At 33.5% G+C, this 16,542-nt stretch overlaps 1 protein-coding gene across 4 annotated transcripts in view; it reads left to right on the plus strand.

Annotated features, from left to right (window-relative positions):
- LOC150100302 (uncharacterized) overlaps window positions 1–16,542 on the plus strand; it is a 69,158-nt gene that overhangs the window by 34,936 nt on the left and 17,680 nt on the right. The gene's annotated exons all lie outside the window — the stretch shown is intronic.

The raw sequence follows: 16,542 nt of genomic DNA on the forward strand, positions 1-16,542 counted from the left end.
TTCAGTTTCTCCACTTTCCTCTAATCATTTACAGAGATGGACAGCTCTTGGTTGATATCAATATACGTTTCAGCTCCAAACTTACTGACTCAACTTCTCAATCTCTTCCTTCATTCCAAACACCTCTGTTCTTTGGAAAGTCTTTGCTGATATTTTTCTCCAATGATTATAAATCATAGAAAGAAAAATATCAAAAATATCTACAAATGAAAACAACAGATAATTGGAACGAATATAAAGAAATAAGAAATAAAGTTAATCGAAAGAAAATGGAAATAAAAATCAATTTTGGGAATCATATACAAAAGAACTTGAACATAATTTCTATGGTATACAGAAACAAATGTTGAGATTTATTAATACACAAAAGAAGGAAGAAGCAGAATATATTCCAATATTAAAAGTAGAAATAGAGGAATTAGAAAATTATTTTAAAAACCTTTATAACCAGACAGTTGAAACAAAAGTAGAACTAGGTAAACAAAGAAATAAAGAACAAGAAATAAATACAGTAGGAACAAAAATTGAAATAACAGAAATTGAAAATGCAATTAAAAAATTGAAAAATAGGAAATCACCAGATGTAGATAATATCAATAATGAATTATTAAAAAATGGTAAAGAAATTATAATTCAGAGTTTAAATATATTATACGACCAAATAATAAATACAAAAAAGATTCCGGTAGAATGGAAGAAAAGTATAACAATACCAATATTTAAAAAAGGAGATAAAAAAACAAAACAGAAAATTATAGAGAGATAAATTTATTAAATACCTCATTAAAAGTACTAACAAGAATCCTAAATAATAAAATAACAAATGAAATTAATCTGTTAGATGAACAACAAGGCTTCAGAGAAGATAGATCATGTACAGATGCAATTCATACAATAGAATACAATAAGAAACTATTTATATGCTTCATAGATGTGGAAAAAGCATTTGACAGAATATTAATTCAAGATGTAATAGAAATATTGCAGAGAAGAAAAGTAGCAGAAAACATAATACAAATAATTAAATAAATATATAGATATTATTTCTCGGAAAATCCCCATATTACTCCTCTTAAAAAAAAGCTATTATTTTTACGGTTATTTTTGCCTGTTTTCGTTTAGGAGTGTCCCTCCAATGACAAAACGAAAACAGGCAAAAATAGCTGTAAAAATAAAATAAATATATGATAATAATAGCAGTATAATAAAAACACAAGGAAAAAATAAGTAAAAAGATACAAATTAGTAATGGCATTAGACAAGGAAACTCTTTAAGTCCAACAATATTCAGTATAATAATGGATGAAATAATACGAAAAGTTAATAAAATACAAAATACAGGAGTGAAAATAAACAATAGAATAATAACTATATGTTATGCAGATGATGTACTAATTGCAGAAAATGAAACTCAGCTACAAATAATAATACATACATTTAATAAAGCAGCAAAATTGTATAATATGAAGATATCAAAAACTAAAACAAAATATATGACAATATCACAAGAACCACAAAGAAAGATGCAAATTAGAATTGAAAGGTACTATTATTGAACAAATAACAAATTACAACTATTTAGGTATACAACTGAACTGGGAAGGAAGGCCACATCTAGAAGTCAGAGAACAAGTTGCAAAAGCTGCAAGAATATCAGGATGCTTAAACGAAACAATATGGAAAAATAAACATCTTAGAGTAGAGACAAAAACCAAAATTTATAAGCAGTAATCAGGCCTATTATGACATATAATGCAGAAACAAGACCAGACACTAGAAAAAGAAGACAAATGTTAAACAGGTGAAATGAATGTATGAAGAAAAATAGTAAATAAAACTAGATTAGATAAAATAAAAAAATACAGATATAAGAAAACAATGTGAAATACAAGCAATAAATAATTGGGTAGCAACCCGAAGAATAAAATGGATTGAATATGTGGAAAGAAGAAGTGAAGATAGAATAATAAAACAAGTCTATAGTTGAAAACCAAAGAATAAGAGAAGAACAGGAAGACCTAGAAAAAAATAAAAAGATACTATTGAAGAAGATGAAGTCTTGGTTGCAACAGATACTACATCTAATGTGTGAAGAAGGTTTCAAGAAACACATCAACAAATTACTTAATTCTTTCTAACTATTTGCCCATACACAGTGTTACCATGTCTTATGTCTTGGAAACTTGTGTGTGGGTCTGATGTTAAAAAAAAAAAATAAAAAAAGTGTGAAAGGCAACAAATAAAACTGAAGCAATGCAATATCAGAGCAAATCATATAAAGGGAATTCAAAATTTAGTCTTCTGAAGTATGGAATGTTAGGTCTTACAAAGGCATTTCTTCTGGCTTCTTATGGAAGAGATCATTCAGAATGTAGTTATGGCAAACTGTATTTGTAGAGCATATCAGTTGAGATTCAGTAGGGATAAACAGGTCAGGTTTGGATATGTGCATATGTTGGTGTGAGTTATTAATGTTTGAGCCCCCTGTGGAAGTATTTATTTTGCATGAAAATGTTTAAAATTTTTTGTAATATTTCAATCTTTTTTTTTTAAATTAAAAAAAAAAAAATTAAATTAATTGAATTGCAATGTTACTATTATTTATTATGGTGTTGACACAGCAACGACATGCATTGAGAGTGAAGACTTCTGGATAATGTACAATGCTTTATGATGTTCTTCAATTATATCAAATGAGGATCTTTACTTTTGCTGGATACTCAGCCACATTGGAATCATGGGAAATGAGACTGCAGGCCAACAGGTCTCAAGTTCAAATCCTGTATGAGCACCTGCTTATTGGAGGCCTAAAGTGGCTGAAAAAGTTCCATGTTTGGTCTTTAGAGCTGGGTTTCTGGACTATGTAAAAAAAAATAAAAAATAATAAAAGATAAAGAAAAAAATGAGTAAAAATAGAAAAAAAATCCATAGTCTATCCACGTTGGAAATATACTATAGGTTTACAAAGAACCTTTTTTAGGTAGGAGCTACATAAAAAATTAAAAAAATGCAGCTTCTAAGTAAGCTTGTACTTTCTCCATATACTGTTTGTCAATCCTCTATACGGATTACAGACTGCTAATAAGAACCAAGTTAATTAACCAGTGGCAGCTATCCTAGGAAGGAGCACTGAAAAATAAATTACAAGAAATTAAGCCTGAAATAAAGCATTGGCAGTGTAGTATATGTAGAAACAGAACAGAAAAGAGGAAGTTGTACTGGCTAGGCTCTGTAGATCAGTCATGTTACACATTCTTATCTGTTAGGGCTAATGTTGACCTATTTGGGTGACCAATGTAGCACTCATCTTACCATATATCATATTCTGGTGGAGTACCAGTTCCCCCCCCCCCCCCCACTGCTCACTATTAGGTACTGAATGCGTATCAACTGTCAATCTCCCATCAGTGAGACCGCATGCTTATTCAGTTAAGTGGCAAGTAAGAAGTTAGTGATGGCTGCCACATTGTCGTTAGCGAAAAGAGAATGTCTTTATGACAAACAACATATATCACTGTACACTTAGTAATTATGAATTAGAATAAAAACCATTGAAAATATTACAGATTAATCTCAAATATTTTGCATTTTTTCCTTTAACATTAATATCAATTTCTTATTAGACACATTGTAAAGTGCTGATCATACATGGTTATGAAACCAAACCTAAAAAAATTTTAGCAGTTGTAAAAAAAAAATCATAATTCTAAATTACGATTAATTTTTTATTAGTTTCATCCTTCTCTCAAAAAATTTTATTAAATTTATTTTGAATACTTTAAATATCTAACAAAACTTGATGCTCATGTCTAAATCTGAAATTATGAGGTTTATGTGATGATTCATTATTTGCAATTTCTGAATGGCTAATAGTTACAGAAGCATTGATTCCAGAGACAATAGGAATTTACATGTCCCAATTCATTATATCTACATATTTCATTTCTGTACGTCTCAAAATTCATGTTAAAGGTTTAAGGGAGTGAAACAGCACTAGGAAAGGATTAAAAATAGTACTTAATTTTTCCATTATTTCATCTCATTTACAGAGACATCGTCAGGGAGTACAATATGAGACTTGTAACACACACACTTTGTTTAAAATGGTTTATGCAACTATATTTATTCAAATTTAAGAGCAGCAGCAGATTCTAAAAACAGTCTCTCTCTTTTAAATTAGTGATGGAGCATGACAATCTTTTCCAGTTGATTCTATGAGCTGTATCCAAAGCATGGTCTGCAAGGCCAGTTTGACCATAGTCATGACTGCAGATGTATTTTTTTATGTTTTTCTATGTAGATTGTATCTGATCTTCCTGTCTGTCTATAGTAGGCAAACTTGCAGGAACAAGGAACTCTTTATATACACCTGGAACTGAGAGAGGAAGAAGTTTGTCTTTAGTGTTGCAGATAAGAGTAGCTAGTAAATGGGGCTTGAAAGTGGTGCAATGGGTTCTTTAAGATTCTGCCTATTTTTCTGATGTGCCTCAGATATAATGGGGATAGATATAGTTACTAAACTCTTTCTGAAAAGAAGGTTGTGGATTGGAAAGGATTGCTTATTTTTTTGATACTGTGGGAACTGTAGCCATTAGATAAAGTGTGGTGTATTTGATTGAGTTCTATTGCAAGAGAGAGGTCTTATTGGAACAAAGGTTATAGGCTCTCTGGGTTAGTTATGACACCATATTCTTGAGGGGTGGGAGTGATGGGAAAGTTTTGGAATGTATTGAAAAGGACTGGTTACCGTTAGGAAGGTGGTGACCAAGATGTTTAGAAAGGCTAGACTGTTATTAGTTTCCTTTTCCATCATAAATTAGATTTTAGGGTGAAAACTATTGAGGTAACAGAGAAAAAGTGTCTGGCCATGAGACCAAATAGAAAACACATAATCTACATATCTTAACCATATAGGAGGTTGGAGAGGAGCTGAGTTAAGAGCTTGTGTTTCAAAATCTTTCACAAAAAAAAAAAAAAAAAAATGCAAAGGTGGGTGAGAGGGGGGGGGGAGATCCCATTGAGGTTCTCCCTATAATTGTTTATTAAATAAATTTAATAGTTATAGTAGATTAACACATTCAGTGTGTGTAATAACTGTGAAGTCATTCCCCTAGCAATGAGAGACCATTCCTGCACACAGTTCCACATGTTGTATTGCAGATATCTGGTGTTATATAAACTTTAATTTTCTCTGTATAATTTTCTTTTGTTACTATGAGAAAAATGCAGTCAATTTCTTTATACATCTAGCCTTGGTTGGCTGAGTGGTTAGCATATCCACTCTCCAACCAATAGGCTGCGATTGGAATCCTGCTGTGGGCATTGATGTTTGATTGTCTTTAAGTGAGAGACGAATTTCATCGCCTGATGTGACACCACCACCACCCGAGTTATTGGAGAACTGAAATGGCTTGAAAAAAAATTCTATTTGAGCAAGGCTTCTGACTGTAAAAAAACAAATAAAAAAATAAAATAAAAATAGAAAAAAATACAACAATAAAGTGTAGATTATTTATATCACTAAGATAATGATTTTTTGAAACAAATGAATATATAGATTATTGTTAGAATGGTATTGTGATTATACTTTTTTTAGTCATATAGAAAAAAATATGTTATAAAGATGTTAGCTCTTAAGCGAGAGTAACTAGGATAACAGCTGCTAGAGAAATATAGAGAATTTTGGAACTTGATAATGGATAATTCTGCATGAAGTTAGCCTTTCATGTAGAAAGAGAGATAAATTATCAAATGTTAGAACAGTAATCACTATGCAACTGTTCTGAAGGATATACCTATATGGTAGGTTGAGCTTTTATCCCTGTTTGATTTTCCTAGTAGTCATCATGTAAAAAGAAGAAATGAAGAAGATGAAAGTAACTTGTTTGTGAACTTTTAGAGAAAACGAGTAATTTCAGTTGCAAGTCTTATTTATTTGGGAGATAATGCTTGAAACTTAAAAATAAGCATATTAGAGTTACCTTTTTGTTTAAACTACTAACATAATTTGGTCCTAATTAAGGTTTGTTTTGTTTTCTTTAAAATGTCTTAGAATGAAATACATGCTGCTCAAGCCACTTTTTGCTGTTGCATATATTTCCTTTAATTAATGTATTTTGAAATTTTTTTGTAGAAATTAAAGACAGAAACTCAAACGTATGTGGAACTAAAATTTAATAGTTGTAAAATTTTTGCTTAAGACAAGCTTTCTCCACTCAGCTTTGCAGTCTACCAGATCCCTTGCTGCTGAGATTTGTTTAACTTTTGGCAGGCTGGCAGATTTGCAGCCATCTATTATGAGGAACATATATATCATACAGAAGTGTCCACTGAAGATGAACTACATTTTTACCTATATATGAAAAATTTTTCATGATTACAGCCAAATGTGGACATAAATTTATTGCTAGCATACTAATAAATTATATTACAAAAAAATGTGTTATAAATTTCATACAAATTGCAATACTTTTTTGCAAAAAGTTACAATTTCCTAAGAACATAGTTAATGAATTAATATACACTGCTTACAGAAAACTATGTGGAAACACATTTCAGCATGGAATATATCTATCCCAAACCATAATGCAGCTCTCACAATGTCATAATATGCTTAGCACCAAGTGATTCGGGAGTTCTTGTGGCAAACTGGCCTACTCTTCCTTCAGAGCAAGGATAAGGTCTTGCTTGTTTTCTAGAGGAGAATTTTGAGCAGCAGTGCATCTCCCTATTGCATTCCAAATGTGTTCTATTGGGTTGAGAGCTGGGGAGCATGCTGGCCACTCGATTCGATTAATATCCTTGTCTCCAGAAGTATCTCCACTGCTCATGTGCGATGTGGTGTGTGGCATTGTCATCCACAAAAATTAATTCTTTGACTACAGCACCACAGAACAGTTGAACACGAACTTCGTTGCAGTATCATTTATCATTCAGTCCCTTTATCCAAGACTTGTTGCTCGGTGCAGCCATTAAGCATAATGCCTCCTGATACCATGCCAGCACTGCTGTATCTATCCCTTTGAAGAACATTCTCGCTAGTAAGCAGTACCACTTTCATGCCAGATCAAGAGTCATCTAGATTGGAGGAAAGACTAAAATGAACTCTCATCTGTAAAGAGTACATTAGCCCATTGGTGTGTTGTCCAATTTTTATGGATACAACACCACTGAAAATGTGCTTTACAATAAACTGTGAATATATGGGCACAAATTACAGGCCTTCAGGCATATAGGCCTACTTGTCACAGACGTCTTGCTACAGTTTGTCAAGATATCTGTGTACCTCTGCTTGAATGGAGCTGACTTGCAAGTCTCTGGTGTGTTGATTATGTTTTGCTGTTTTAACCAAAAATTTGTCTTCATGCTGCATGGTAGAGCATAGGCGACACCTTGCTCTACCATTTTTATCCTGTTGAGTGCTACCACGTAACCCCTTGGCATGCAATTTGAAAATGTGAATGTGTGCCCACTTTCTACTCAAAATTGTCAGTTATGCAAATTGCCACAAGCTGATTCGTCTGAATTTGCAGCTGTTATCTTCAAAAATAATGTTTGTCCTTAGGTTTTGGACACCAGTGTATATAAAGTATCATGATCCTGAGGAGTCTGGCCTAGAAGAATATGCCATTTCAACTAAACATAGAGTTCTTTGGAAGAAAGCTAAACGCTTGCATAAAAGTGGATTTTTTGTAGAGCAGTTGTACAATGAGAGCTGTGAGGCCTTACTACACCAAATGAACTTAAACAGTTCTGATGCCCTTCACTTATCTCCTTTATGGGAATTACACTGTAGTTGTGTTTTTAAAATTAATTCTTTCATTGCATTTTGTTTTGTTATCTGTTGTTAATATACTGAAGATGCCTTTGATACGTTAGTCGAAAATTTTACATCTATTAAATTTACTTTCGTGTAAATTTGAGTTTCCACCTAATTTTTACAAACATGATCGCTTATGTACCTATTTTGAAACAGTACTTTGGAATTTTCTTTTTTTTGGTATTTAGCAGTGTTGAGGACTCAGTACTCTTAATTATTAAGGAAGTAAAATTGTTTGAAATAATAAAAAAGAAAGGATTATCATTTTTAACATCTTTGATAAAACTTGTGTGCATAGTTTTCAGTATTAGAAACAGTTAATTTCTATGCTTCAGTTTATCTGTAATAGTTAAGACCTAAGAGAAAAATTCATTTACATGGGTGCGCACTACACAATTCAGAAGACACCATTGCATGTAATTTTCATATTTTTCTATTTTCTTTCTTGTGTTTATCCACCATCTCTTGGAGAGTATTTTTGATTTTGGTGTTGCTGATCTCTAAGACAGTCTATGGATTATCTAGTGGCATTAAGAATTTGGGTGGAGTTAACTGAATGGTATGCACGAAATAATTCGGGTATTAGGTAGTCAAAATGCTTATGCAAAACTTCATTCTTAGTGGATTAATTGGAGGATTGTTTGTTGTTTTTCCTTGTTTTTTTCTGTCTGATCTCCACATGTATTGGATTATTTTTTTTTTATTAGTTATTTATAGTATGGTCTGATGATTGGTCAAGTGGATATCATCTCTACATTCCAAGATAAGCTGTAGGATTTAATCCCATAGTGTGTCATTTATATTCTTGTAAATGTTTTTTATAGTAGCTGATTTTTCATTTCCTATTACATGACTTTGTTTAAAATTGCTAATTGGAGGCCTGTACCAACTTAATTTACTGTTTGGTGTCTAGAGCTGGGTTTCCACGTTATTCAACCTTTCCCTGCCCACATTACTAAATGTGCTGTAGTTCCTCATCTTTCTTTGGTCATATTGAATGCATGTATACTGTTATGCACAGCCAGTTTTGATTTACATAGCCTATTAACTTAGGCATTGTTGAATTTTGCAGTCCAAAAATGTTCATACAAAGTTTCCAACCAACCACCTTCAAAATCTAAAATGAGAAATCTTGGCATTCAGCTCTGCTGATAACACGCTTGCTTTGTAGGAAAAGTAGAAATAGCTTGTGATTTATTGCAAACTGTGTATGATAAATGTAGCTGTCTCATCTTGTGAGTCACTTGCTGGAATTGGTCTCTCTCAGTTGCTGCATGACTTTGTAGTTACAAGACACTTTGTATTGTTATGCTTTTATGATCTGTTTTACTCTTCAGTTATGTCAAGTCAGAACAAGAAGTGAAGGAAATACTAAACACGGAAATCTTTCTGTCGAGGTAAAAATTGATGTGCTAAAAAGATACAAAGATACAAAAGAGAAATAAGTTATTATTCCTTTTTATTATTTATTAGTTGTACACTTAGTACAAATCCACACTTTGTACCATTCATGGATCAGTCTACTAAACTACAGAATGTAGCAGCTGAAAGATTGTTCAGAGTGGTCACATAGCCATCAGCTGTTGCACTTATAATATACAAGGAGAAGAGGAAGGTAAACCATTTTACCCTACGAATAGGTTTTCAAAAAAAGGTGACATTGTCTCATCCATCTGCATCCAACCAAACTATGCAGTCATCTCCATCACTATTGCCTTTATTGTCATTCAAACCAGATAACTAGCTCTCCTGATAACTCCTTCACTCATTTCTTCTCTTCATAATTTTTAGTATCATGTAGCAGTTTTTTTGAATGTGGTTTATTTTTTACATAGTCTCTAAACCCTGCTCTAGAGACAATACAAAATTTGTCTAAACCAATTCAGCCCTCCAATAATTGAGGTAGTGGTCTTACACCAGGTGATGAAGTTCATCTCCTGCAGACAGTCACAAACATCCATGCCTGTGGCAGGATTTGAATGGCAGCCTGTTGGTTGGAGAGTGGATATAATAACCACAGCCAACCAGGTTGGCAAGTTGTTTTTCTTTCTAACTACTTAATTTATGTCTGAGATTTAAGTTTATTTTCTATATTTAAATTATCATATGCTTATTGTATTATATTTTACATTACAGTAGAATTAAAAACATTGATGTTGGGAGGCTAATATAGCAACGTACTAATCTGAACATTTCACTTACTGTAATATAAAGTGTTCTCATTTTGTGTAAACTTGAGGTTTCAGATCTCTTCCTTGCATCTACTAAGATATTTATGAATTTCTTTTGGAGGACTATAATTGGTCTCAGAATGGTGTCGCCTCAGTATTCGACATTGCAGAACCATTTGAACTTAGGAGTTATGTTTTGTCTGAGCATACTCATCAGATAGCACCATCTCTATCGTTTCCTTCTACTGTGCTCTTCTTCATTGAGTGATATATGTGATGTGTCCAGTTTAAAATTGTTGTGACCCCCCCCCCCTCAGGTACTCTGCACGAAAGGTTCATTCTTTATTTATTTGTGCAGTCATGTGCATAATTATACCATATTACAGTAGTTTTTCTGGAATGCATTAACTATGCAAATTGTGACTTACCTGTATTTACCCAACGAAGTTTCAAATCTATTCTTTGCATCCACTAAGATATTTATGAATTTATTTTGGAGGACTATAATTGGTCTCAGAATAGTTTGCATAATTATACTTGACCATGCGGTTAGCCGAGTGGCTATGCGCTTCGCAACCATATGTCTGGGAAAGGAGTGTCCTGGGTTCGATTCCCGTCACTGAAAGGAGCTTAAGGATCTTTCTCAGACATAGCCAAGTTAGCCAGTCTTAGGCATGGACTAAGGGTTTTTCTCCTCCAGCCCATTGAACACACATCTACAGACATAGCACACACTGGGAGGCATAGGTCTAGCTACCTTATCCTCGGGACGAGTACGGCTCAGAAGGGCTAAGGATAGCCCCCATAACAGGCCACTAGGCCTAATACGTGAAGGGAAGAAGATGTTGTTTACTTCTAAATTATTCAAATTATACAGTATAAGTTTAAATTTGAGACATTTTCTATCTCTTTTGGCTAAACCATTATAACTATTGGTCTCTCGTAGTTTATCATGTACGAGGGTGGTCTGAAAAGTTCTTGGCCTAACAATGAAAAAACAAATTTATAATTTCAAAATTATTTTTATTTTTCAACATAATCTCCCTTAAGACTAATACATTTATTCCAGCGAATGCTCCAGCTCCATTATCCCGTCCCTGTAGTAGTTCTCAGTAAGATCTGCAAAATATCTCTCTACAGCTGCAATCACCTCTTGGTTCAAAGAAAAACGTTCACCAGTGAGGAAGAATTTTAGTTTTGGGAAGAGATAGAAGTCAGAGGGAGCCAAATCTGGGAAATAGGTGGATGTTCCAACAATTCATAGTGCAGATCCCTTAATTTTCTCATTGCCAAAACACCTTTGTGGGCAGGTGCATTGTCCTGATGAAAGATGATTTTTTTCTTCTGCAAACCAGGTCTTTTCTTACGAATTTTTTCATCTAGTCTGGTTAAAAGATTGGAATAATATTCCCCAGTTATTGTTTTACCCTGTTCAAGATAATTAATAAACAAAATGCAGCATCCCAAAACACCGATGCCATGACCTTTCCTGCCAATGGAACTGACTTTGTCTTCTTTGGTGCTGAACAACTTTCTGTCCTTCTCCTGGATTCTGGTTTTAGTAATCTAAAATACTCCAAGCACTGTTCAGAGATTTACGTGTGAGTGCGTTTTTGATCTGCTGTGAGCAAACGTGGCACCCATCTTGTGCAAAGTTTTTTCATTTGCAATTCTTCATGCAAAATATATCCTTCAGATTCTTTTGAAATGCCTATAGTCTAAGCAATTTCACACACTTTGACTCGGCGGTCATCCAATACCATATCGTGCACTTGATCAATGATTTTTGGACATCCTTCACGTGGATCATCTTCAAGGCTGGTACGGCCGAGTTTAAACTCGGCAGCCTATATCTTGATTGTTAAAAATGAAGGAGAAAAGTGCCCATAAATTTTTATGAACTTCGAATGAATTTCTTTTGCCGCTAAACCTTCTTTTATTAAGAATTTTATAACCGCATGATATTTGATTTTATCCATTTCAAGGGATACAGACAACTTTTGCTTCAGACAGCTGTATAAAACAAATTATTGATAGAATGACTTGCAATTTCACATGGATACTTATGACAGATGTATCAACTTAGGAAAAAAAAATCTTTCTGATAGTGTTGCCATCTATGGTTAAGGTCGAGAACTTTTCAGACCACTCTTGTACTGTAGTTTAGCATCTGTTATGCTAAAAATCAGAGCATTGTCATAAGTGCAAGTATTAATTTTGCTATAGAGTGATATTTAGTGATATCATTGATAAACAGGAAAAGTCTTAGGACTGATTGCCTTAGAATTGCTTATGGTAGCAGGAAACATCTCAAAAATCACAATCTGTTTCTTAGATATTTAAGCATTTGTAAATGGATTTACTACAATTGTATTGTTTGTTCAGTGTTTTCTAGGGATTCGAGCAAGATCCTTTTGGGGTTTCTCACTTTGCATAATGTAATTACAAACTGCCCCATTGCTTTGCATATTTGTTTAAAGTTTATTCCTTAGTGACTTGAATTTTTCTTCATAATATTGATTATAGATTTTTTTTTTTTTTTTTCTTACCATAAAAGTCTTGCTATTTTTACTGATCGTGTGTGTGTGTGTGGGGGGGGGATGTCTTGTTTTTCTACTCCTTAATATGAAAGTTATTTGTGACTCTTTCATTATGATTATCTTGTTTGTTTTTGCTTGATGGCCTTTTAAATTTTTGTATTCAGTTTAGCCAGAAAGAGCATTTAGTTAAATGTGTATCCTGCTGCATGGTGATACATCCTACCTATACGAGGCATAGGTTACTAGCCTTTTCTTTCACTGCCACTGAAAAGTGATAATTGGCTCGTGAAATTTGCAATATTGTCTTTTGAAGTCTTCTATTGAAGACAATAAATGATATCGGCAACCTTTATCATAAAAGCCTTGCTATAAGGAAGTTATTATTACTCTTTATAAGGCCTTGATACACCCACATCTGGATTACTGTGTTCAAGTTTGGTCCCCTGGGTTTCTTAGGGTTGAGGAAGCAGTAGAGAGGATTCAGAGGCGAGTGACCAAGATGGTGAGTGGCCTGTGGAATGTTCCCTATGAGGATAGATTGAGGATGTGTGGATTGCAGAAGTTGGTTGATAGGAGAAAAAGAGGGGATATGATAGAAACATTTAAGTTGCTTAAAGGATTTTATAGGATAGATGCAGGGGAAATGTTTCAGCACTTGGCTAGAGAGAAACCAGAACAAGAGTCATCCCTGGAAGTTGAATATAGGTGTGGTTAGTAGAAGTGTGAGGACTGGGTTTTTTGTTTGGAGAGTTTTGAATGAGTGGAATGGGTTGACAGAATCGGTTGTAAGTGACTTTGTCTGTAATGGGTTCATGGAGAGGTATGATAGATTGGGGCCTCCGTGATGCATCCTCGGACTCCATGGAAGTGTCCGTATAATAATAATTTTTATGTGGTTGATTGTAGACATTTTTTGTGAAGTACACAAAATCATCCAGTACACAATTTGTGTATTGTGTTGATTTGGTATCTCTTACTTGGTACACTGTTATGTGATTTAAAGTTTGATATGGTCAGATATTTTTTAATATATAAAACTTTCAGCTAAAGACTCATATATCTTCTGTAATTATGACATTGTGATAGTAGTTAATGCTTTAGTAGTTTCTTTGGTTCATTTGGATAAGTAATGTTATTGCATGGAGTCTTTAATTGTAGTTTATCCCTTCAGGTTTATTATACACTTCCCTCATGAATTAAATGGTAACTTTCCAGTTTATACAGTGATATTTCTTCTTCTTTCACTCACACTTCTGAAATCAAAATCTTCGTGCTGTATGTGACATCTAGGAACAATTCTCACTGTTCAAACTTGGTTGTTTCAGATAGTGAAGTGTACAATATTGAAGTAACAGTTTTGCTTGGAGCATAGGAAATTTAGGTTCCGCATTATCCACATAGATAATGATAGCTTGAATAAGGTTAACTTTATTTCTTATTCTGAGAATTTTTCAAGTTATGAATTTTGAAAAAAAAAAAAATATTTTGCCCTTTTTATTCTGGACCTAAACCATTTTTATACAGTTTTCTTTTGAATAGCAGTTGTTTCATGCTAAGGATTAGATACTTTCTAATTATCTTTGATGTTTATGTATGTCGTTGTTCATATATTATAACTTGTTTAAATATAGCCAACCATCCTGACTTATCTAGCTTTAATTGTACCTACTCTAAGCTTTATTTTTTTCTTATTTACAACTAGATTTAGGGATGTCCTTCACTATGAGTCTCTTTTCCTCCTTAATGCTTTGATGACAATAGTTATAATATTTAAAAAAAAAAATCAGCTGATGCCTTTTTATTCCTGCATAGGGGAGTAAACAAGGCCGTTTTAGCCCTATCTAACTTTGGAGACTGAGTGGGCAGTTCAATCTCCACTGGTATCCAATCAGAGATAGCTGACCCAAGGCTATCACTAATTAAGTGGCATGCAGTGAAGAGGCGGCTCAACAAGTGCTGCCATCTCATGGTCTTTAACCCTAACACAGTATTTTTAATGTCTGAATATAGTGTGGGTTTGATGGCCCGATTTTCTTGAGTTTATGGGATGAAAAACCCGCTTGCCTATGCCAGAGATCAACTAACTCGGGAACTGGTCGTAAAAAGGCTTAGAAAAATTTCCTCTAGTCGCTGACTAGATTTGAAACAAAGTCTTAGGAGTCCAAGTCGTGTTAGGTGGAAACATTTCCTACCAAGCGCCGTGGTGTGCAAACACCACATCCACTGAGCTACACAGACTCTATAATATTTATTATTTTGAAAATCCAATGCTTTTTATATTCTGGTTCCTAGATCAGTTTTGCAACTCTGTCCTATTTTGATTTTATTTCTCTTTCTGAGGTCCTTGCTTTCATTTATATCTGTATTTTGTATGGTTTTATTTCTTAGGTACACCACTCTTTCATGATTTTAATCAGATCCTTTAGGCCTCCTGTAGCAAACAGTTTTCTAGAGTAATATTCTCCAGCTTTTTTTTTTAAGCTTGATAAATCTACATTTAAGTGGATATCATTTTAGGCCCACATGCAGTTCTCAGCCATTTGTGCTTCTTCTGCCATAATATTTATATAATTCCTTTTATCTTCTCTTGCAGATCTTTTAACTAACTTGTCTTTCTCTCTATGATTGTTTAAATGGATTTCTTTAATTCTCTGAGATTTAGCATTTTCAAACATTTTACTTTTATACTTCTGTGAGTTTCCAGGGCTTATTTGATAGCCAATCTTTGTTCTTTTTGCCCTTCTTAGCAACCAAACAGTATCTTGCCACCCATTATATACTATTCTAAAATTTTTCCAATCATCTTTTCTGGGCTTTCTACTTTCTCACTTTCTAAACTCTTATTTTCCAAAATTTGAAAGATTTTTTATCATAATAGAAAAAATTTCCTTTATTTCAATCCTTTTCTTTTGACTTTTTACTTTTAATTTACATTTTATTGTTACTAAGTAAATCAGATCCTACATCAGCTATTTGTCTTTCTTTAACATATATCATCTTAAAATTACCTTTGATTGCAATGTGATCAATTGGGCTTATGTTTTTGCTATCTGGTGTGATAACCAGGTCATTTTATGTTTAAATAAACTTCTTATCACCAGATTATTATTTCACAAAATGTTACTAGCAAGTCACGATTCTCATTTCTTTGACCACGATCTTCATTACCTGTACTACTTTCTCATCGTTATTTCTTTTACTAACTTTAGCATTCATGCCACCCATCAGAATAATCATGTTGTGGTGTGGTATATGTTCTACACATTTCTGTAATTTATCATAAAAGATCCTTCTCATTTGTTGATGCATAAACCTGCATTATGGTTAATTTAATACATCTTAATATAATCTAGTCATTATTATTAATCACTTATGGGCTTCCAGTTTATCTTGCTTGTACTTGTCTTTTCACTGAACATAAGGACCACTCTTTTATGATTTTAATCAGATCCTGAATTTTTTAACATTTATTATCATTATTTTTTTGTTCCCACCCACAAAAGGTTTATGTAAACCTAGTATTTGTGTAGCATGAGTGGACTACAGATTCCTCCCCCACCCATTTTTACTAATTTTTATATTTTTGTATTATTTTTTACATAGTCTAGGTACCCCTCTCTACAGACCAAACATGGAAGATCAAACATGGAGATCAAGCTTCTTCAGGTCTCCGATAAGCAGGGTGGTTGTCTAACACTTGGGTGACGAGGTTCATCTCCTACCTAAAGACAGTCACAACTGTCCATGCCTGCAGTGGGATTTGAACCCAGAGAGAGAGAGAGAGAGAGAGAGCATATTCACTTTTCAGGTATAAATTCCACCCAGTTAGAGAGAGCGGATATGCTAACCACTTGGCCAACCAAGCAGGAATGCAGTATTTGATATCCATCTACAGTTCTTACTCTTCCAAAGCCTATCCATCTCAGTTCACTTATTTCTAAAATATCTACTCTTTACTTACCCATTTCCTTAGTAACTTCTTTTGTCATTCCAGTTTGAAACAGTTCAGTGT

This window comes from Typopeltis vanoorti, chromosome 13, assembly GCF_054136105.1.
Source record: "Typopeltis vanoorti isolate ZY-2024b chromosome 13, IOZ_Tvanoo_1.0, whole genome shotgun sequence".
NCBI lineage: Eukaryota > Metazoa > Arthropoda > Arachnida > Uropygi > Thelyphonidae > Typopeltis > Typopeltis vanoorti.